Below are 23,897 nucleotides of genomic sequence, written 5' to 3'. Positions count from 1 at the left end.
CTGCCGCCCCGGACCCCGCCCAGGGCTACCGCCCCCGGACCCCTGCTATATTTTTCAAGTTCTTTATTTGTTTACTTGAGCATGGTGTTGGTTATGGCCTTAGGATCTTTAGATTAAAGTTTATGGTTTTGGTTTTATAAATACGACTTGCATGTCATTTTCATTATTCTTGTAACTGTTTAACCTCGAATGTAACTCGATTTTTCTTATGTAAGTACATTAGTATAGTTTTTTCAATGTAATGTAATTCTAGAAGGGGTGGTCCAAGAGGAGGAGCAACTATGAAGACTTGTAATTGTATTTATATTTTTCACCATAGATTGACCTTGATTCTTTCATTAGCTTGAAAAGATCACATAGGATAAAGGCCATAACCAAGCACGTTTACATACCGTACTTTACATACTGATGTATGAATGTATTTGTAGAATATTTAATGATGCATACTTTAATTAGATTAATCATGCATGAATGCATGTATTAGATACGTCACCAATGCCATGTCTGCTTAAACAAGATAAAATCTGTAACGACTCAAGATTATAAAATTTACAAACGATCATGAGATTCTCGTGTTTATGAAATACGAAAAAAAATACGAATCTTCTTTATTTCCGACCTGGGGTGATTTTGTAAAAAATGGGTTCATTGAACTTGTAAGGTTGTGGGTTTTAAGCGAGACCAATGTGACTCCCTCACTACCTAGAAATCAAACCATTGACGAGTATTTATTTGAAGTATTTTATTTAAGGAAAAATTGGGAATCTCTTTATGATGGGATCATGATCGTTTTAATATTAATAAAACTCCAAAGTTTTTATTAAGTTGTTTAGATGCCTTCAAGTATGTCCAACGCGTTAACCGCTAGATTGAAAATGAGTGGGTTCTCCAGAGCGAAGTACTCCCATCTATCGTGGGAGATGCGTTGAAGTATATTGATACTTTCTAACTATTGGGTTTGACTTAATTAAGTTACCACAATAAGTTTGTGAACTTAGAGGCATAAAGTTTGGGGAGATTTATTAGATAAATATGAACAAATGTTGTTCCACCGAACTATCCAAGAGTTATACAGTTGATATAATTGACAAATGTTGTCTACCTTATTGAATCATGTATTAGGAGCAAAGCCAAAGCTGAACTAAAATGTTGTGAAATTTGGATCTTGGCTCACTAGAAAGGATATAGAAGATATTCTTTTCGAATTAATAGTTAGGGCTATTATTTTGATAAAAATAGTGGGAGATATATATTTTGAATATATATGAATAATTGTTTGAACATAATTTAATAATCATCTGTAGACTAATTATAACAACCCCAGATCCGGGGTCAGGGATCCGGGTCATCACGGTCTTTCTTTCCACAATATCACTTCACTTAATTAATAACAATTAACCTTATGCTGTGACCCCACACTAACACACACCACAACCCGTTATAGTCTCAGAGATGAAATTGAAATAAGTACAAGTCTTTGAATCCACAATTTAAAAGTTATTACAACCCAAAATGATTACTTGATAAGTTTATAGTTAATTGCCATTATCTGCCACAAATTATAATTATACAATATTTGGTTCCCAAAAGTAGAAGGTAAGATCTACAGATAGATCTACCTCTGCAGCTATAGCAGCTATGATCTCAACGGGAAAGCGCAGGGCGCTTCCCACGCTCTTGCGCTGGGTCTGCTTGAGTCTGGCCATCTTTCCTAACTGTTGTTGTGTTATGAAGAAATATAGCAAGAGTGAGCATTACAGCTCGCAAGATAATATATAGTGAAACAATAATGAAAGTATCTAAAAGGATAACTTACTAGAATCCTTTATCAAGTGCAAGATAATTACTTACTGGATATAAGTAAAAACAAGGGATGAAGTTACCAATTACTTCACTATACTTATATCATTTATAAAGCTACTTGAACTACCGCTGTTCAAAGTATAATGAGCTTTCAACATTTCATCACATAGATGAGACTACAAGACAAGATTTGAATAGATTAAATCCTTGAAGTATTATTGAAGGAAATGAAGTTATGATATACTTCATTAAGTTTCGATATATATATCCACATATACATCTTCTTATACATTTCCTGAAAACCTCTGTCATGTAAGGTATGAACAGAGTTTGTAACATCCAATAAATTTTTGGAAGGAAAAAGAATTGTGGCATAAACCCGATATCTTGCTTATCAGGAAAAGATACCAATAAGTAACCTTTTCTACTAGTAGATGGACGAATTCCCCACTGGTCATCACCCTGGTCATAATAGGACCTTATGTTGGACTGCCACTCAGCCACTTACGCATTTGATGGACTTCCACTGAGCCACTTACACTTTCATGGACGTCCACTGAGCCCATGTTGCTTATGCCGACTCGATAGATGGACTTACTTCCCGAATGTTGGGTAAGTAATCAATTCATTTACCACAACCGTAACCTTGTTGTGAATATAAAATACACCACAGAGCCGAATGCCTCTGGTTTTGAGCGAGTATTTAAATCCCTTTTAAAAAGGAAGATCTTAAATATATAAAAAAATGAGTTTTGGGATCCGCTTTAACTTTAAAAAAAATCATTTTAAAGACTCGAAAACACTTTAAAGAGTGTTTGGAGTAATGCTGATTTAATAAAGTAAATCAGTCCCAATAAATTAAAAAATATCTGAATATTATCATTTAAATAATATTCCCTTAAAGAATAATCTTTATACAAATAATTGAAGTAGAAGTTGTAAAACTTATACTTGAAATGAGTATTAAATAACCAAAGATATACTTATACGAAAGTACTATCTTTATTTGAATAATCAAAAAAATAAGTTTGATTATCGACACCTTATTCTTTAGTAAAATAAAGAATACATTTCAGAAAATAATCGGAGTCATAGGTCCTCATATGAATATTCAAGTAATATTCAATTAAATAATATAAGCGGAGTCATCTGTCCTCGAATGAATATTCAAGTAATATTCATTAAATAATATAAAGTGAGTCATAAGTCCTCGAATGAATATTCAAGTAATATTCATTAAATAATATAAAGTGAGTCATAAGTCCTCGAATGAATATTCAAGTAATATTCATTAAATAATATAAGTTATCGAATAAACCTTATTCGATTAATAGTTTTAAAAACTATTCATATATATATATATAATACTCGGGAGCCTCGCCTCCCGGTTTTAGAAAAAGTTCACCTTTTGATCCCCTATACTAAGGGTATACTCAAATACCGCTTATCTCTAGCATAGGTATTATGCAACTAATAAGCATTTGAACCAACAGATATATAAATCAAGAATACGAAACAGGCATGCATATATACCATATCACATGCTACAATATATCGCAAGAATTTTCTAATAACAAATATGCATTTATCACAAGATCATGCATATACACATATACATCACAACAACAGTTATACGGATAGAAAACTTGCCTGAGCGACTGGGGGTTACAAATGGCTCGGGACGAGTCTGGTAACCTATAAACAACATATAAGTTGGAATTAAACCAAAGTCACTTGTAAATCTATACTTTAACCAAATTAGACTCTAACGCTCGCTTCACACTTACTGATTCTCTTAAGTCGCTCGAGTACCCTCGGCTCCACCATTTTTAATAAATTAACCATTACGAGTTTTAAGGCGATTCTTTCGCAAGTGTCTTACCAACTGCCTATTACACTTTACATAAATGTTTCATACTTCAATTAGTCCTTTAAGGTCTTTAACCTATGTTTCAAAGTAAGGCGAGGGGTAATGGTTCGTTCGTGAAATATCGTTACTTAAAACGGCCGTTTCTCCTAAACCGTACATCGGAATCAAACGAACCACATATCAAAACGAAGCTCGTAACATGAACTATCTAATCATGGCAATGGTCAAAACCTAGCAGGGAGTTCTCGGGTCCTAATGTTATGAACAAAAGCAGTCTAAAGTAAATCGGACATTACGACGGCTATGTTTACGCGATTTCCCAAATTTAAAACACTCCAATTCACATCAATCCAACTACCAATCACTAAAAACTCAAGATACACATCAAAGATACTGATTTTAGTCATAATAAGCTCAAGGATCTAAATCCAATAATATATTATAACATCTCCAAATTCAACTAATACTACTTAACAATTAAGCTCGAATCATGCTTATCATTCAATTTACTACTTGATAAGTGGCATTTTATACCACTTAGAACGTCTTAAAATGGCTTAAATTGGTGTCTTGAAATCAAGTATTTTGTGTATTTGATGCATTTTTCTAGTGTTTATGCATTTCAGGGTATTAGTTGCATTTCGGGGGAGTAATCATCAAGAATAAGCCTTGGCATGTGTTCATCATTGAGAGAGGGAAGAAATGGGCAGATTACGGCGGAGGAACGAAGCGAACTCAGGAATTTCCAGAAGGGTCCTGAGCGCCCGCTCAGCTATGCTGAGCGGCCGTGCAGGGTCGGGGGAAAAATAGTTTATTTTAGGACTTCTATTTCTGTTTGGCTTCCACTTCTATGTAATCTGAGTTTTATGGGATTATTATTTAAGTAGATTTGGAGACGTTTTCAAGAGAAGATCGTGGTATTACGCAAGGAGCGAAGGAGATAAGGAAGAAGACCGTTTAGTGCACAGCAATGAAGAAGAAGCATATTTTCTTGTGATTCTTGTTTCGTTGTAACGTTGGATGCTAGTTTTCTTACCTTGAACCTATTTACTCTTGTGACGTACTCTGATTTAATATAATTAGTTTAGTTATATTTTCTTGTATTTGTTTATTATGATTTCATATGAACCCATGATAACGATAAGTGCTATTATGGGCTAATCGTGATCATGGGGTTGCAACGGATTTATTATGGAATTCTTTAGTTAATTGTTTAATACTTTAGTGTGTGATGATTGTATGATATCTAGTTTTGTTAATGTGCGTCGCGAACATATAAGATAGGGTGTTAATCTCTTGTGAAGCGACGATGGATCTTGAGATTTAGAACTTGCCATGCTAGCATAGGTTCATGTACGTTGTGCATGATTAGTGGGTAACAATAATAGTTTTATTTGCCCTATGTAATCAAAAGGAATAACTTGTGCTTAAATTGTTGTGTTGTCAATTTCTGTAGACATATAGGAACTCAACATAATTGATGACTATTCAACTTCTATCTTGATTGTGGATGTTGGTAGAATGGTATTAGTACAATGAAAGTTGGCTTTTATCAGTTTTGTGTTATTCGATTAATATCATCACTGTCACATGCTAAAGGTAATAACAATGACTATTAAAGGAAGTAGTAATGAAGTTGTGATCTCATGAGTGTTTTATTATTGATAATTTGAAGTGTTAATTAAGTGATTAATTAAGTAGATAATTGTAGTTAATATTTAGTCAACAATTCTAAGTGTTAGTGTCTTAACATTGAGAAGTAATCATACATTGGTGAGTGAGTTTAATTAGACAATAAATTAGTCTGAGTCTCTGTGGGAACGAACTAGAAAGTATTCTATATTACTTGCGAACGCATATACTTGCGTGAATATTAGCGTGTGTTTTCGCTCTAACAAGTTTTTGGCGCCGCTGCCGGGGACTCGGCGTATTTGTTTAGTTTATGTACTTACCATCATTGGTCATTAGGACTCAGTGATTAGGACGTAGTAGTTACTTATTGTTTCCGGTTGTGTTTCAGGTACTTTAGCAAGCGTTTATGCAAACTCATTCTCGTACTCGCAAGAGGACTTTAGATACAGCTGAGGAGACAGACGAAGTTCTTGATATTCCGGAGAAGTTAGATTTTGAAGATTCGGATTCAGGAACTGAGCGGAAAGAACCAGTAAACATGGGTGATCGTATTGTTCAAGCTGATCCAGCTCTTATGGATTTTTCTCGGCCAAAAATTGATGACATTCAGTCAAGCATTCTTCATCCGGCTATTCAAGCTAACACCTTTGAAATCAAGCCGGGCACTATTCAGATGGTGCAGAATTCTGTTTCTTTTGGAGGAGCGGCGACTGAAGACCCCAACATGCACATAAGGAATTTTGTCGAGATCTGCAGCACTTTTAAGTATAATGGCGTGACTGATGAGGCTATCAAGTTGAGGCTTTTTCCATTCTCACCAAGGGACAAGGCTAAAGACTGGTTACATTCTGAACCAGCTGGGTCCATCACTATGTGGCAAGATCTTGCGCAAAAGTTTCTGGTGAAGTTTTATCCGATGGCAAAGACTGCTGCTATGAGGCGTGCTCTTACTCAGTTTGCGCAGCAACCTACAGAATCTATGTGCGAGGCTTGGGAACGCTACAAGGAAATATTGAGAAAATGTCCACATCATGGAATGCCTGATTGGATGGTGATCACTGGTTTCTATAATGGTTTGGGGGCCCAATCTCGGCCCATGCTCGATGCAGCAGCTGGAGGCGCCTTATGGGCTAAAAGCTATACTGAGGCGTATAATCTTATAGAGACTATGGCTGCAAATGAGCATCAAAACCTAACTCAGAGGATGACGTCAGGTAAGGTAGCAGGTATTCTGGAAGTTAATGCAGCCACCGCTATTGCAGCCCAGCTTCAAACGCTATCAATGAAGGTTGATTCTCTGGCTACATATGGAGTTAATCAAATAGCTATGGTTTGTGAGCTTTGTGCAGGTTCTCATGCTACGGATCAGTGTTCTCTTGTCAACGAATCTGTTCAGTATGTGAATAATTATCAGTGACAACATCAGCCTGTGCCAGCGACCTATCATCCTAATAACAGAAATCATCCAAATTTCAGCTGGGGGAATAATCAGAATGCTATTCAGCCACCATATCAGCAAGGAGTGAGTAAACAGTTTAACCCACCTGGATTCCAGCAACCACAGCAGTATGCTACAAGGCAATCATATCCTCAACAGGGAAGTACAGCTGCACCTACTAGTGCTGATTTTGAGGAACTTAAGTTGTTATGCAAGAGTCAGGCGGTTTCTATCAAAACCTTGGAAAATCAAATCGGTCAATTAGCCAATGCAGTGCTCAATTGTCAACCTGGCACTCTTCCCAGTGACATGGAAGTACCAGGCAGGAAGGAAGCTAAAGAGCAAGTCAAGGCTATTACCTTAAGGTCTGGAAAAGTTGCTGATGCTGAAAAGGCAAAAGAAGGAGAAGCTGAAATTAGAGATGAAGAAGCTAAGCAAAAGGAGAAAGCGGCGGAACCAAGGAAGACTACTGTTGAACACACTCTGCCTGAGGCTAATACAGGGGAGAAACAGCTCTATCCTCCACCACCTTTTCCTAAGAGATTGCAGCAACAAAGGCTGGATAGACAGTTCGGTAAGTTTCTGGAGGTGTTCAAGAAACTTCACATCAATATACCTTTTGCTGAGGCTCTGGAGCAAATGCCTAGTTATGTGAAGTTTATGAAGAGTATTCTTTCAAGGAAGGTGAAACTGGATGACCTTGAAACCGTTGCTCTCACGGAAGAATGCAGCGCTGTTCTGCAGCAAAAGTTACCACCGAAACTGAAAGATCCAGGTAGCTTCACCATTCCTTGCACCATTGGCAATTTGACTTTTGACAAGTGCCTTTGTGATTTGGGAGCAAGCATTAATCTGATGCCGTTGTCGATCTTTAAAAAGCTGGATCTGCCTGATCCAAAACCCACATACATGTCGCTACAATTGGCGGACCGTTCCATTACTTACCCAGGGGCATAGTTGAGGATGTGCTCGTCAAGGTGGATAAGCTCTTCTTTCCTGCAGATTTTGTTATTCTGGATTTTGAGGAAGATAAGAAGATTCCCATAATCTTGGGAAGACCTTTCTTGGCTACTGGCCGTACCTTGATAGATGTACAAAAAGGTGAACTTACTATGCGGGTACAAGATCAGGATGTGACCTTCAACGTATTCAAGGCAATGAAATTCCCTACAGAAGATGAGGAGTGCTTTAAAGTGGATGTGATTGATTCTGCGGTTACTTCAGAACTCGATCGCATGCTAATGTCTGATGCATTGGAAAAGGCCTTAGTGGGGGATTTTGACAGCGATGATGAAGATGGCAACGAGCAATTACAATATCTGAACGCTTCTCCCTAGAAGCGAAAGCTGGACATGCCATTTGAATCTCTCGGTACTTCTGACCTCAAGAATGCTGAAGGAAAGCTCAACCCATCAATAGAGGAAGCACCTGCCTTGGAGCTCAAGCCATTACCTGAACACTTAAGGTATGCTTTTTTAGGTGATGCATCTACTTTACCTGTTATTATTTTATCTGACCTTTCAGGTAGTGAGGAAGACAAGCTCTTAAGGATTTTGAGAGAATTCAAATCGGCTATTGGATGGACCATATCAGACATCAAGGGGATAAGTCCTTCATATTGTATGCATAAAATTCTACTAGAGGAAGGTAGTAAGCCGACTGTGGAACAGCAGCGAAGACTGAATCCTATCATGAAGGAGGTAGTGAAGAAAGAAATTCTGAAATGGCTGGATGCAGGCATCATTTATCCTATTTCTGACAGCTCGTGGGTAAGCCCCATACAATGTGTACCTAAGAAAGGAGGTATCACTGTGGTAGCAAATGAAAAGAATGAGCTCATCCCCACTCGAACAGTTACAGGATGGAGAGTATGCATGGATTATAGGAAATTGAACAAAGCCACAAGGAAGGATCACTTCCCTCTTCCATTTATTGATCAGATGCTTGACAGGTTGGCAGGTCATGAGTATTTTTGTCTTCTGGATGGTTATTCAGGGTATAATCAGATTTGTATTACACCAGAGGATCAGGAAAAGACTACCTTCACTTGTCCATTTGGCACGTTTGCTTTTCGCAGAGTTTCGTTTGGGTTATGTGGCGCCCCGGCCACTTTTCAGAGATGTATGATGGCTATATTCTCTGACATGATTGGAAATAATGTCGAAGTGTTCATGGACGACTTCTCCGTCTTTGGACATTCATATGATGAATGTTTGAATAATCTGCGCGTCGTACTCAAAAGGTGCGTGGAAACTAATTTGGTGCTCAATTGGGAGAAATGTCATTTTATGGTGCGTGAAGGCATTATTCTTGGGCATAAGGTCTCTAACAAGGGTCTGGAGGTGGACAAGGCCAAGGTGGGAGTCATTGAAAATCTTCCACCACCTAATTCTGTGAAAGGAATTCGTAGTTTTCTTGGTCATGCGGGTTTTTATCGGCGATTCATCAAGGACTTTTCAAAGATATCTAAGCCGTTATGCAATTTGCTTGAGAAAGATGTGCCTTTCAAATTTGATGAGGAATGTTTGGCAGCATTCGAGACTCTCAAGAAGAGTTTGATCACTGCACCAGTTATTACAGCACCAGATTGGAAAAACATTTGAGATGATGTGTGATGCGAGTGATTATGCGGTAGGTGCAGTTCTGGGACAGCGCAAGAAAAATCTCTTCCATGTGATTCACTATGCGAGTAAGACTTTAAATGGGGCCCAAATGAACTACACCACTACTGAGAAGGAGCTATTGGCTATAGTCTTTGGTTTCGAGAAATTTCGATCGTATCTACTTGGTACAAAAGTAACAGTATTCACTGATCATGCGTCTATTCACTATCTGGTTTCCAAGAAGGATTCGAAGCCGAGACTCATTCGTTGGGTGCTTTTACTTCAGGAATTTGAGTTAGAGATCAAGGATAGAAAAGGTACTGAGAATCAAGTAGTTGACCATCTCTCTAGGTTGGAGAATCCCGATTCTACTTCACAAGATAGGACACTAATCAATGAATCTTTTCCGGATGAGCAGTTGTTTGCAGTTCAGGAGGAAGAACCATGGTTTGCAGATATTGTAAACTATCTCGTCAGCAATATAATGCCTCCTAATTTGACCTCCGCTCAAAAGAAGAAGTTTCTGCATGAGGTGAAGTGGTATATGTGGGATGAACCATATTTGTTTAGACAGGGAGCTGACCAAATCATCAGGAGATGTATCCCGTTCTGTGAGACGGAGGGGATATTACGAGACTGCCACTCCACGGTTTATGGTGGACACTATGGTGGTGAGAAGACGACAGCTCGTATTCTGTAAGCAGGTTTTTTTTGGCCCACTTTGTTCAAGGATGCTCACCAGTTTGTTTTAAGGTGTGATCGTTGCCAAAGAGTGGGAAATTTGACAAGAAAGGATGAGATGCCATTAAATGTGATTCTTGAAGTCGAGGTTTTTGATGTTTGGGGAATCGATTTCATGGGGCCTTTTATCTCGTCTTGCAATAATCAATACATCTTGCTGGCAGTCGATTATGTCTCAAAATGGGTAGAAGTTAAAGCTTTACCGACAAATGATGCAAAGGCAGTGTTAAATTTTCTTCATAAGCAAATTTTCACAAGGTTTGGAACACCTCGGGTAAACATAAGTGATGAAGGGTCGCATTTCTGCAACCGTAAGTTCACTTCTATGATGCAGCGTTATAATGTGAATCATCGAGTGGCTACTGCCTATCATCCGCAAACAAATGGTCAAGCGGAAGTGTCTAACAGAGAGATAAAGCGCATTCTAGAGAAGGTTGTTTGTCCGTCAAGGAAGGATTGGTCTTTAAAGCTCGATGAAGTTGTTTGGGCTTACAGAACAGCATACAAAACTCCACTTGGTATGTCCCTGTTTCAGTTGGTGTACGGTAAGGGATATCATCTACCTGCGGAGCTTGAGCATAAGGCCTACTGGGCATTGAAAAAGTTGAACCTGGATTTAGATGCAGCTGGTAAGAAAAGAATGCTTCAGCTTAATGAACTTGATGAATTTTGACTTCAAGCGTACGAGAATAACAAAATGTATAAGGAAAAGGTGAAGAGGTGGCACGATAGGAAGCTACATCCTAAGTTATTTGTGCCAGGGCAACAAGTTCTCTTATTCAACTCTCGGCTCCGACTTTTTCCTGGGAAGTTGAAATCAAGGTGGTTTGGACCTTTTATTATCAAAACTGTGTTTCCACATGGAGCGGTGGAAATTTTTGAGAATGATCCGGACCAAGCATTCAAGGTTAACGGTCAGCGTTTGAAGCACTACTATGGGGACATGGCAAACCGAGAAGTGGCTAGCGCCATTTTGTTGACTACTTGAGAAGGGTACACAACGTCAAGCTAATGACGAAAAAGAAGCGCTGCGTGGGAGGCAACCCATGAATTGTTGTTACAGGAACCCTTAGAAGTTAATAACCTATCCAAAAACACAAAAAAATCAGAAAATCGGGGCTGAAATTTTTTTTTTTCCAGTGACCCCCTGAGCGCCCGCTCAGCTTTGCTGAGCGACCGCTCAGGGGTCGACTGTCATAATTTTTTTTTAAGTTCAGAAAAAAAAAACCAATTGTAGCCCATAAACCCACGATTTGTTCCCACTACCCCATCATTTTAACCCTTAATCCCCAAACCCTAATCTAATTTAACCTATTCCACACCCTATATATACATACACATATCCTACATATCTCCCACAAACTTCCTACACTTAAACTCTCTCCCAAGCATCAAAACTCAGTTCTTAAACACTTTTATTGGAGAATCAATGGCACCCAAGAGAGCACGCACTATCGATAGCAGCAACACAGTCCCTACTGCTGATTCATCAAGGGGTACTGCTGCAAGGCCTCGGTTGACTGACAGAGCTGCGGAGGAGGAGTACACTAGGCTTTTGGGGAAGCCGATTCTGAAGGAGAGAGGGTTTTTACCATCGGGGAGGGATGGTGAGTTGCTACCCATAATTGCAGAAAAGGGGTGGATAGCTTTTTGTGAGTCGCCCGAAGCAGTACCGATGAGCGTGGTTCGCGAGTTCTATGCGAACGCGAAGGCCGAAAAGAATGGGTTTTCTGTTGTCCGAGGGTTGACGGTTGATTATCACCCTGCGGCGATTCGCCAAGTGATTGGACAGCGAGAGAGGAAGCCCGAGGAGGAGAACTGGAATGAGAAGACTGCTGAGGATTTTGACTTAGATTTGATTTGTGCGACTCTATGTAGGCCGGGCACAGTGTGGACCTTCAAGACCGGCACTAATGAGTATCGTCACTTCCTGGCGATCGCTATGAACAGGTATGCCGTGCATGGAATGCATTTATTTGTGCTAATATTTTGCCTTCTTCGCATGCACACGAGGTCACAGTTGAGAGAGCACAGTTGTTATGGGGAATTCTTCATGAGGAGTACTATGTGGACCTTGGTGAGTTTATCTACCAAGGAATTCTGAAGTTTTTGAGGGGAGCTAAGCATATGAACATCCCTTATGCATCCACGGTTACGAAGCTGTGCCCGAGCAATAGGAGTGAACTGGCCGGCTCATGAGCAGTTGCAGTTGCCGGCAGCTCCGATTGATTCTGGAACTCTGAATGGGATGCAGGAGTGGACCGGTGGTGAGCCTGAGGAGCATGGGCTGGGTTATCGTCTTCCAGGAGGGCGTCCAGCACGAGGTGCTACTATGGCTAGGCCTGGGCGTGATGAGGCTGGTTCTTCGAGAGCTCAGAAGGGTGCTGGGATGGCTGATACCCAGTATAGGAGGCTTTCACGGCGGATGGATGCCATGTACGAGACGCAGAGCAGGTTTGCTCAGGAGCTCACTCTTGCGTTAGGGACTGCTTTTCGGGGCCTTGGAGCTGATATCCAGTGGCCAGTTTTTGGTGAGAACTCTGCATACCCGCCTCCTGATACTCCATCCACTGAGGGTGATGATGATGATGACTCCAAGTAGGTATACCCTATGTTCCTTTCTGCTACCTTCACTGAGGACAGTGAAGATTTTAAGTTTGGGGGTGGTAGTTAAGGAATACTGTGTGTGTGTCATATAGCTGCATATTCATGTTAGTTTAGTTCATATAGTTGCATAATTTATGCCATATAGTTTTTTTTATATATAGCTTTAATGGTTTATCATGTCATGTAGCTCATGCATTTACCATGATCCCTTTTGCGATGATTTATCGACTGAATTGTGATATTGATGCGAGTGTAGTGATAGCATTAAAGTGATATTAAGTCGTGTAGGTCGATATGCATGCTAGAAGCACTTGTAATTCCACTAAGTCTTAGAGAATGCGTAAGGGCTAGATTGTTGTTATGATTTGATTGTTTTCGCGGTCAATCTATTTATTATGCTTAGAATTCGATAAAAGGCTCTTAGTGATAAAGGCATGAAAAAAAAATTGGAGTAAAAAAATGGAATTTGTTGCTAGTTGTGGCTAGGCGTCAAATGGCTAGTAGCCGGCTCGCATGTTGTGCGAGTAGTCTAGGGTTGAGCAAGATGGAGCGAAATGCACTTGCTCAGAAATTTTATAAAAAAAAAATTGTGGTGTTTATGCATAATTGATCAAGAGTGGGCTATTTGGTATTCGAGTTATTAAGTTCTTAGGGGACTTTGTGCCTAGTGACCTAAGGCTTTTAGAGTCTGGGATCCGCTAACCTAACGCTCGTTACATGGATACCATTGTATAAGTTTTTTGTGGACCTCACTCATTGCACGGTTAAATAAGCATTTGTGTTGTGAATAAAAAGCATGATTCCGTAATAAGCTCCAGAATTCTTGTAATGTTGTATATCACTTTGTGCCTAGAATTTTTATTCTTTGTATGATCATGTGATTGTCTTGAGGATAGTCGAGTCATAATAATTGGTCTAGTTCCGAAGCATATCTGTTAAGCATTTGCACACACCACGTTTCTGGCTGTATGTCTGTTGGCATGAGTTTATTGATCTTTAGTTGTCTAACTGCATTTGTTGAGATGTTGCAATTTGGTTGGTTTATGCGTAGTAAGGAGGATCGCTGCAATTTCTTATAGATTGCATTCATGCATGTTTTTTTATTTGTTTTGAGTCTGTGACGCTTGAGGACAAGCATCGATTTAAGTTTGGGGGTGTGATAAGTGGCATTTTATACCACTTAGAACGTCTTAAAATGGCTTAAATTGGTGTCTTGAAATCAAGTATTTTGTGTATTTGATGCGTTTTTCTAGTGTTTATGCATTTCAGGGTATTAGTTGCATTTCGGGGGAGTAATCATCAAGAATAAGCCTTGGCATGTGTTCATCATTGAGAGAGGGAAGAAATGGGCAGATTACGGCGGAGGAACGAAGCGAACTCAGGAATTTTCCAGAAGGGTCCTGAGCGCCCGCTCAGCTATGCTGAGCGGCCGCGCAGGGTCGGGGGAAAAAATAGTTTATTTTAGGACTTCTATTTCTGTTTGGCTTCCACTTCTATGTAATCTAAGTTTTATGGGATTATTATTTAAGTAGATTTGGAGACGTTTTCAAGAGAAGATCGTGGTATTACGCAAGGAGCGAAGGAGATAAGGAAGAAGACCGTTTAGTGCACAGCAATGAAGAAGAAGCATATTTTCTTGTGATTCTTGTTTCGTTGTAACGTTGGATGCTAGTTTTCTTACCTTGAACCTATTTACTCTTGTGACGTACTCTGATTTAATATAATTAGTTTAGTTATATTTTCTTGTGTTTGTTTATTATGATTTCATATGAACCCATGATAACGATAAGTGCTATTATGGGCTAATCGTGATCATGGGGTTGCAACGGATTTATTATGGAATTCTTTAGTTAATTGTTTAATACTTTAGTGTGTGATGATTGTATGATATCTAGTTTTGTTAATGTGCGTCGCGAACATATAAGATAGGGTGTTAATCTCTTGTGAAGCGACGGTGGATCTTGAGATTTAGAACTTGCCATGCTAGCATAGGTTCATGTACGTTGTGCATGATTAGTGGGTAACTCTAACAGTTTTATTTGCCCTATGTAATCAAAAGGAATAACTTGTGCTTAAATCGTTGTGTTGTCAATTTCTGTAGACATATAGGAACTCAACATAATTGATGACTATTCAACTTCTATCTTGATTGTGGATGTTGGTAGAATGGTATTAGTACAATGAAAGTTGGCTTTTATCAGTTTTGTGTTATTCGATTAATATCATCACTGTCACATGCTAAAGGTAATAACAATGACTATTGAAGGAAGTAGTAATGAAGTTGTGATCTCATGAGTGTTTTATTATTGATAATTTGAAGTGTTAATTAAGTGATTAATTAAGTAGATAATTGTAGTTAATATTTAGTCAACAATTCTAAGTGTTAGTGTCTTAACATTGAGAAGTAATCATACATTGGTGAGTGAGTTTAATTAGACAATAAATTAGTTTGAGTCTCTGTGGGAACGAACTAGAAAGTATTCTATATTACTTGCGAACGCGTATACTTGCGTGAATATTAGCGTGTGTTTTCGCTCTAACACTACTCATCCATCCAAACCATCTCCAAACTTCAACATTCAAACTTATTACTAAAGGGTGAGAAGATTTATACCTTTCTTGGAGGGTGGAAAGTTACCGAGAGCCTCAAAGAACCTTGATCTATCCTTATATAACCTTGATCTTGCAAATAAAATCAAGAAACACAAAGTTAAAATTTGAAAACACTATTCACCCTAATCTTTGGTGAATTAATTAGCTATGAAAATCATGGAATCTTGAGCTTAAACTTATGGCTCATCTAAGTTATGAATTATGGAAGCTAAAGAAACAAACCTCTTGATTTTTGAAGGTGTGTAGCTAGGGTTTTGAAATTTTCCTCCTTGGTTTAAGAAGAAAAAGCCGAGAGCTTGTTTTTGAAGAAGAGAAGTCAATTTCTATTTTTGGTGAAATGAATTCTTTTTGGCTTGGTTGATTTTGATTTGTTTTGTTTTGCTTCTTACCATTTTACCATGGTAATTATTGTGTGGTTCACAATCATCCAACAATTCCTTCCATTATGTCATGCTTATGTCATCATGTGATGTCACCCTCCCTCCTTTGTCCTCTTCTCATTGGTTGGATGAAATCATCCCCTCTAATCTCTTTGATTAGCTTCTAATTACTTGGCTAATGACCGCTGATCTGTTATACGGTTCGCTTAACTTTCGTTTTCGTTTATCGTTTGAGGGATCATACCCGGAATCTATTACTTAGGTTCCCTTAACCTTTCTCAATACATTATATTCCTTTTTATGATCCTCTATTAAAATCCTTGAATTTAAATCCTTTTATCCTGTTACCTCATACTCAATTCTTTCGATATCTGGTGGATTTTGGGGAAAAATCAAAGTGTTCGGATTTGGATTCTGACGATCTTTACATACACTTATATACCATATAGAGTACTAATAAAATCTCAGAATATCCATATAAAAACCCCTACATAGTGTGGCATGAAAAATTTTCTTGTTCAGCAAAAACACTATTCATAAGGGTTACAAAAAGTTCAAAATTTTGGGGGTTATTACACTAATTCATTTTATGCATTTTAATATTGTAGATATCAAATGGTAAACAACTCAAACAGCTTCTCTGTGCGAGCAGTCCTTGAGAAGGACAAGCTGATAGGAACAAACTTCCTTGATTGGCAAGGGTACTTGAGGATAGTCCTCAGGAAGGAGGGAAAGCTCCATGTCATTGTGTTCCTCGCCCTGGACCTCTTCCTGAAGGTACAATGCGTGTTCAACATGTTGCTTATCAGAAGTATATAGATGATTACACGGATGTCACCTGTTTGATGCTAGTGACTGCTTCGGAAACAACATGAGAATATGGATGCTTATGTCATGATTGAGCACCTTAAATGTATGTTTGAAGGACATACTCATCAATAGAGGTTTGATACAAGCAAAGCTTTGTATGCATACAAACAGGGTGATCGTGATCCGGATGGACCGCATGTTCTGAAGATAATTGGATATATGGAGTACCTTGCCACCCTGGTTTCCGCTATTGGTCCGGAAGCCCAAATAGATATGATCTTACAATCTTTGAACACCAACTATGCTCAGTTTGTAATGAATTACAACATGAATGAGATAGACAAGACACCTACCAAATTGTTGGCTATGTTAAAAACTGTCAAGACCAACATTCAGAAGGTGTCCCCTGCTCCCATAATGATGGTGAACAAAGGGAGTGCCAAAGGGAAAGGTAAATGGAAAGGCAAGAAGAGGATGGGATCCAAACCTGCCGCTACTCCTAAAACTGCTCCCAACAGGCTTTAAATCCTGGAGGTGGTGTTGCAAAGGGTGATACTTGTCACTACTGCAAGAAACTGGGCCATTGGAAGAGAAACTGTTATGCTTATTTGGAGGATCTGAAGAAGAAGAAGGAACTGGAGTTTCTGATTCAGGTATTTATGTTATAGAAGTTAATTTTTCTACTTCTATATCTTAGGTATTAGATACTGGATGTGGTTCTCACATTTTTATAAATGTGCAGGAACTGCTGGGAAGTAGGAAATTGGAGAAGGAAGAAGTCGACCTATGTGTTGGTAATAGAGCAAAGATTGCTGCTTTAGATGTAGGGACTTATCATTTATCGTTGCCCACTGGGCTTGTTTTAGAACTAGATAACTGTTTTTACATGCCTGCAATTTGCAGAAACATTATTTTGGTTTCTTGTTTGGACAAGAAAGGTTTTTCATTTTTATTCTGAAAAATATTGTTCCTTTTCATTGAATAATGTTACCTATGGGATTGCACATTTGTTTAATGATTTATATGTTCTTGATTTGGATACTCATGTGTATAACATAAATAATGATAATAAACGAATTAAGATGAAATACTCAAATTAAACATACCTATGGAATTGTCATTTAGGTCACGTAAATGAGAAATGCATTTCGAACTTACAATAAGATGGTTACTTGGATAAGTTTGATTTTGAATCATACGAAGAATGCAAATCTTGTTTCAATGGCAAAATGGCTAAAGCTCCTTTTACTGGACAAGATGAAAGGGCCACCGAATGATTAAGACGTATACATAGTGATGTATGTGGTCCAATGCGTACGATGGCAAGAGGTGGCTTTTACCACTTCATTACGTTTACTGATGATTTCATTAGATATGGATATGTATACCTTTTGAAGAATAAATCCGATTCTTTTGAAAAGTTCAAAGAATACAAGGCCGGAATTGAAAATCAAATAGGGGAAAGTATAAAAGTTCTACAATAAGATCTTGGAGGAGAATATATACCTTGTTTCTGAGAGGAGAAATCATACCTTGTTGGTCATGGTGCGATCGGTGATGAGTCTAGCAGATCTTCCAATAAGTTTTTGGGGTTATGCTCTAGAAACGGTTGGATATACACTAAATCAAGTTTTAACTAAATCGGTTCAGACTCCATATGAGATATGGGCTGAGAAACGTCACATCATGTCATTTATGAAAGTATGGGGATGCGAAGCATTTGTAGAATGCTTGGTGTCTAACAAGCTAGGACTAAAATCGGATAAATGTTATTTTGTGGGATATCCTGAAGAAACTAAAAGGTATAGTTTTTATAATCCAACCGAGAACAGAGTGTTTCTTGCTCGAACCGCTGTATTTCTTGAAAGAGAGTTATTTTCCAAGAAAAATAATGGGAGGCTTATAAATCTTGATGAATATCGAGATGTACAAAATAACATTGAACCAGAGTTGGAAAGTGGGCAGGATATACATCAAGATGTTCCTGCTCCAGAAACATAGATTGTTCGTAGATCTAGTAGAACTCGTCATGAGCCAGAGAGATATTATGGATTTCTCTTGACTCAAGATGACGATGTGATGCTCATAGACAATGATGAGCCTCTTACCTACCAAGAAGCTATGAACAGTCCAGACTCTGAGAGATGGCTAGAGGCCATGAAATCCGAGATGGAATCCATGTATCAAAATAAAATATGCACTTTAGTTGATCCTCCTGAAGGGGTAAAACCTATAGGGTGCAAATGTGTTTTCAAAAAGAAGGCTTACATGGATGGTAAAGTACAGACCTATAAGGCGCGGCTAGTGGCAAAAGGTTTCAATCAAATTCATGGTATAGACTATGATGAGACTTTTTCACCAGTTTCTATGTTCAAGTCCATCAGGATTTTGCTAGCAATAGTTGCTTACTACGACTATGAGATTTGGCAAATGGATGTTAAAATCGCTTTTTTAAATGGAAGCGATGTATACATGATACAACCTGAGGGTTTTGTCGATCCCACATTTTCTAAGATGGTATGTAAATTGCTTCGATCTATTTATGGATTGAAGCAAGCCTCAAGGAAATGGAATTGTCATTTTGATGAAACAGTCAAAGAATTTGGCTTTATTCAAAATGAAGATGAACCATGTGTTTACAAGAAGGTTAGTGAGAGTCATGTGGCATTCCTAGTACTATATATAGTTAACATATTACTAATAGGAAATGACATACCTTCTCTACAGGCTATTGAAACTTGGTTGGGAAATAGTTTTTTGATGAAGGACTTAGGCGGTGCTACCTATATATTAGGGATCAAGATCTATAGAGATAGATCAAGGAAATTAATCGGCCTAAGTCAGAGTACATACATTGACAAAATATTGCATCATTTTGGGATGCAAGAGGAAAAAAGAGGATATGTCCCAATGTCTCATGGGATATTAATCTCAAAAGATAACTATCCTAAATCATTAGATGATAAGGGCCGTATGAGTAAAGTTCCATATGCTTGGCAATTGGATCTATAATATATGCGTTGATATATATTCATCCTGATGTTTCGTATGACTTGAGCATGATGAGCAGATACTAGTCTAATCCAAGTGAGGGTCACTGGACAGCTGTCAAGAATATTCTTAAGTACTTAAATAGGACTAAAGATTCATTCTTGGTGTATGGAGAAAATGAGAAGCTAGTTGTAAAGGGTTACACTGATGCTAGCTTTCATACAGACAGAGATGATTCAGTATCTCAGTTAGGTTTTATGTTTTGCCTTAATGGAGGTGCTGTAAGCCGGAAGAGTTCAAAGCAAGAGACAGTAGCTGATTATACAATGGAAGCTGAGTATATTGCTGCTAGTGAAGCAACCAAAGAGGCTCTTTGGATGCGGAAATTCATAACGGGACTTGGTGTGGTTCCACCAATCGCAGATCCAGTTGATCTCTATTGCGATAACAGAGGAGCCATTGCGCAGGCTAAAGAACCAAGAGCCCATTCCAGAGCAAAGCATATACTTAGAAGATATCACCTTCTTCCAGAGATTAATGAGAGAGGAGATATACATATATGTAAAGTGCATACTGATGATAATGTTGCAGACCCACTGACTAAAGCTTTGTCGCAGAAGAAGCACGACGGTCATGCTAGTTCCATAGGTATTAAATACATGGGTGATTGGCTCTAGTGCAAGTGGGAGATTGTTAGTGTTTGTGACCTAGACATAACACTATTATGTTTTATTTATGAAATATGGATTATTAATGTTTATGATCTATCGATTATTCTTTTAGTAATTTATTAAGTCTTACTTTACTGCGATATAAATATTAGGTTAATAAATATCCTTGGAATATAATATGAATTCTATATCTCTAAGTATGTGACTTAGAAATGAGATTATGTGAATAGTATCGATATTCCCAAATATCCCTTGTTGAGTATTATTATTAGGGATAATAATAACGCATTAAGACTAGTGTGTTCGTTGACTGATGATCACATCTCATTGACCATTGGTATAAAGATACTAAAGTCGAAAACACAAGCAGATGTAAATATACATGGTGTTGGATAGACCCAATGTGAGATTCTACATGTCTGTTGTGTAATAAGTAATTCTTACAGTGATAATGATGTAATGGTCCTTCGACTTGAAATCATTATATTTCTACACGATGATTAATATACTTTAATTACAATAAAAGTTGCCTATGACCGGCTAATGGTAAAAGTGGACTTCCGGTATATTAGGAATCGTGTGAGAAATATAAATAATCTAGAAAAGATTTAACCCTCCTAATTTTGGAGAGATATTCATTGGCCTCTTGTGTGAGCTAGACTATAAAATGCGTGGAAATGTTGATTTGAAATAATAGTCTACTCATTGATCAAGGGAACTTGGATTAAACCATGAAGATGATGACACATAACATGCCTCGAGTTTAATCTATAATATTTGGTTAAAAGGATTATATTACATTGTACATTATTCACGAAAGGTTTAACCGATCACCGATTTAATTATTATTACTTGGGTAGCAATGATATATTTTTAGATGCTGCTCATTGTTTATGATTTTAAATTAGATTTAAAATTTTTGCCAACGTAATAATAACCTAAAGGGTCACACAAAGAATGATTGGAGGATTATTTAATTTAAATTCGGATTTAAATTAAATGTAAGTAATTCGAATAATTTGTTATTAATTAAGTAAGACTTAATTAATTAAATAAATAAGAAATTCGAATTTACTATTAAATCCGAAATTGAGTTATTGGGTGATTAAGTAAGACTTAATTAATAATAACTAGGATTTTTGGATTTATTAAAACTCTAAATTAGTTTAGGGTTAGAAGTCTTTTTCTCTTGCCTATGTAATATCTTTTCAAGCCTCAACTAGGGTTGGACGTTTTTTTATAAGATTAAAACATAAACCCTAGCAGCTTGAGAGAGAAAGGGAGAGAGAGAAAAGGCGGCTTCTGATTTACGAGTGCTAGTACACGCTCATCCTCCATTCGATCATTTGTGTGGATACCTTCTAGGCGTAGATCATTTCACAACGGGATACGTGGTGATTGTTTAAATCTTGGATGTAATATCCCATATTTTCAAATATTATTATTATTATTATTTAGAATTGTTTATGTGATTTTATGTGAATTTTAGTGAATTATATGATAATTGGAATTGATGTTTGGATGTTTATATGAGATATTATTTAAGTATTTGAATTTTTATATGTACAGAATAAAATATAGATAATTGTGATATTTTTCTGGTAATTTTTGGAGTGTTATATGATTTTATAATGATTTATGAATTATTAATTATTTTTCTAGAATAATTACAAAACTGTTTTATAAAGCCAGGAATCGTCCAACCTCAACCGTTTTTACGTTTTTACAACCCGAAACTCTTCCGAAAACTCCTTCCTAACCTAATCTGGTAATTCCAGACATTTTCCGTGTTTTGACTTTTTCGATCTGGATTACGGTTTGACCCGTGCGCGGCGCGGCGCAAGATTTTCGATATGATAGTTATTTCGATAAATCAACAAAACCCGTATTCTCGAGAGACGGGATATTATTACATTATTTTCATATAAAGTGTTTTATAAGAAGCCCGGTTTTGATGATTATCCAAATCTGATATTAAATTGTATCGTTTTTATAGTTACTTAGCAGCTAAGTAATCTATTTTGGATCATTTTGTAGTTATTTAGCAGCTAAGCAACTAATTTATCGATCCAAAATGATCCAGAACGAACCAATATTCCGTAAATATAAATAGCCTATTTCTTATTTCATTTATTTCGTTTATTCATTTGCAACCAGTAAAAATACATTAAATACAGAGAAAACCCTAAAAACCGATACGTTCCTGAAAATCAAACGCGCAAACGAAGGCAATATCGAACTCCGATTCGGGCGTGCAACATATCAAAACGAAGCTCTCCAAATCTTCTTTCTGAATCAATCACCAGTTTTTACCCAGAAATCAAGGTATTTTTCTGATTTAATTATTTTAATTCGAATTAAATATGGATTAAAATATGAATTTTTGTTCTTGATGTTGTTTGTGTGATTTGATGGCATAATTGTGTAGATAATATTTTTCTGGTCAATTTGGTATATTATATGTCAAAAATAGAGCTCAATGACATGTTGAAATGGCTGTTTGATTCTAGAATTAGGGTTTCTGAATGTTCTTCACTGTTCTTGAATGTTTTAAATTAAAAATTTGGGGCATTTTGATTCAGTAATCTTGGAAAGGTCTAGTTTATACGAATGGAAAGCTCTTGAAACAAGGATCTCTATGGTGTGTTCGGTTTCACCAACCGATGCCGGAAACGGTCACCGGATTCTGAGGAACACTCGCCGGCGGCGAATGTTCTTCATGCTTTTCCAGCCGTTTCAGGCAGGGTTCGGTGATTTCGTTTATATAGTAATGATCATCTCGTTTTGCACTTCAAATCTGCTCATATCTGTCGAGTTGATTCGCCGCCGGCGACGGCGCCGGCGATGGTGGTAAATTACAGTCTAGCCCCTGTATGTTTCCAGAATACTCAGTTTTAATATTTATGTTTTGAAAACTTCCACTTGAGCCCCTGCAGTTTGCAAAACTTGCAAACCTTGGATTCCAGTTTCCAAAACTTTCAAAAAACGTATTTCCTTTTTATTTTATTTTCAGAAAATATTTTTTAATATTAAAAAAAAATTCTAAAATCATTATTTTAATTCTAAAAATAGTTTTTTTAAATAAATCTCAATTATTTAATTAATTAATTTTAGTTGATAATTAATTATTTCATTAGTCAATTAATTTTAATATTAATTGATTAATTAATTTAATTAATTATTAATTAATTTTAATTAATTATTTAATTAGATTTAATTATTTATTTTGATTTAAAAATTCCAAAAAATAGTTTTGAACTTTAAAATATTATTTTATATTATTTTCCAGGCTCGATAATTCTTATAAAATTATTTTCGGGTGTTCGAGCCCTATTATTTAATTATTAAATGATTCGGAGAACCGTTTTTAATTCCGAAAAATGTTCAAAAATTTATATTAAATCAACCGTTCGTCCGTTTAATACGAAACGAACGCCTCTAGACTCAGAAAAATATTCTGCTTTCAATAAAAATACTTTCGAGACCTAAATCCTTTTGTTTCTAAAGGTAACTTGTTTTGTAAATTGATTCTGAGTCGCATAGTGACTGAAAAATCATATTTTGACCCGATCTCAGTTTTAAATATATTGGGTTAGACCTTTTGGCGAATCGAGTCATATGTGATATGAATTATGTGATACGTGAGTTATGTGTTTATGTGCTATGTGAATTACGTGTGTATGTGGATCAAGAGTCCTGTGTTTGTCTGTTATAGTTATGTGTGGGCTATCGTATGGG

General features: G+C 37.2%; 1 non-coding gene across 1 annotated transcript; it reads right to left on the bottom strand.

The window, feature by feature from the left end:
* Positions 1–6,236: 6,236 nt before the first annotated feature.
* LOC141688042 (small nucleolar RNA R71) lies at positions 6,237–6,343 on the bottom strand. The gene has a single exon (XR_012561511.1). It is a non-coding gene; the product is annotated as a small nucleolar RNA R71 (small nucleolar RNA).
* Between the last annotated feature and the right edge of the window lie 17,554 nt (positions 6,344–23,897).

Source organism: Apium graveolens, chromosome 9 (genome assembly GCF_009905375.1).
Source record: "Apium graveolens cultivar Ventura chromosome 9, ASM990537v1, whole genome shotgun sequence".
NCBI classification, from domain to species: domain Eukaryota; kingdom Viridiplantae; phylum Streptophyta; class Magnoliopsida; order Apiales; family Apiaceae; genus Apium; species Apium graveolens.
Note: the sequence above shows the minus strand (reverse complement) of the source record. Positions and strands in the feature narration are given on the sequence as shown.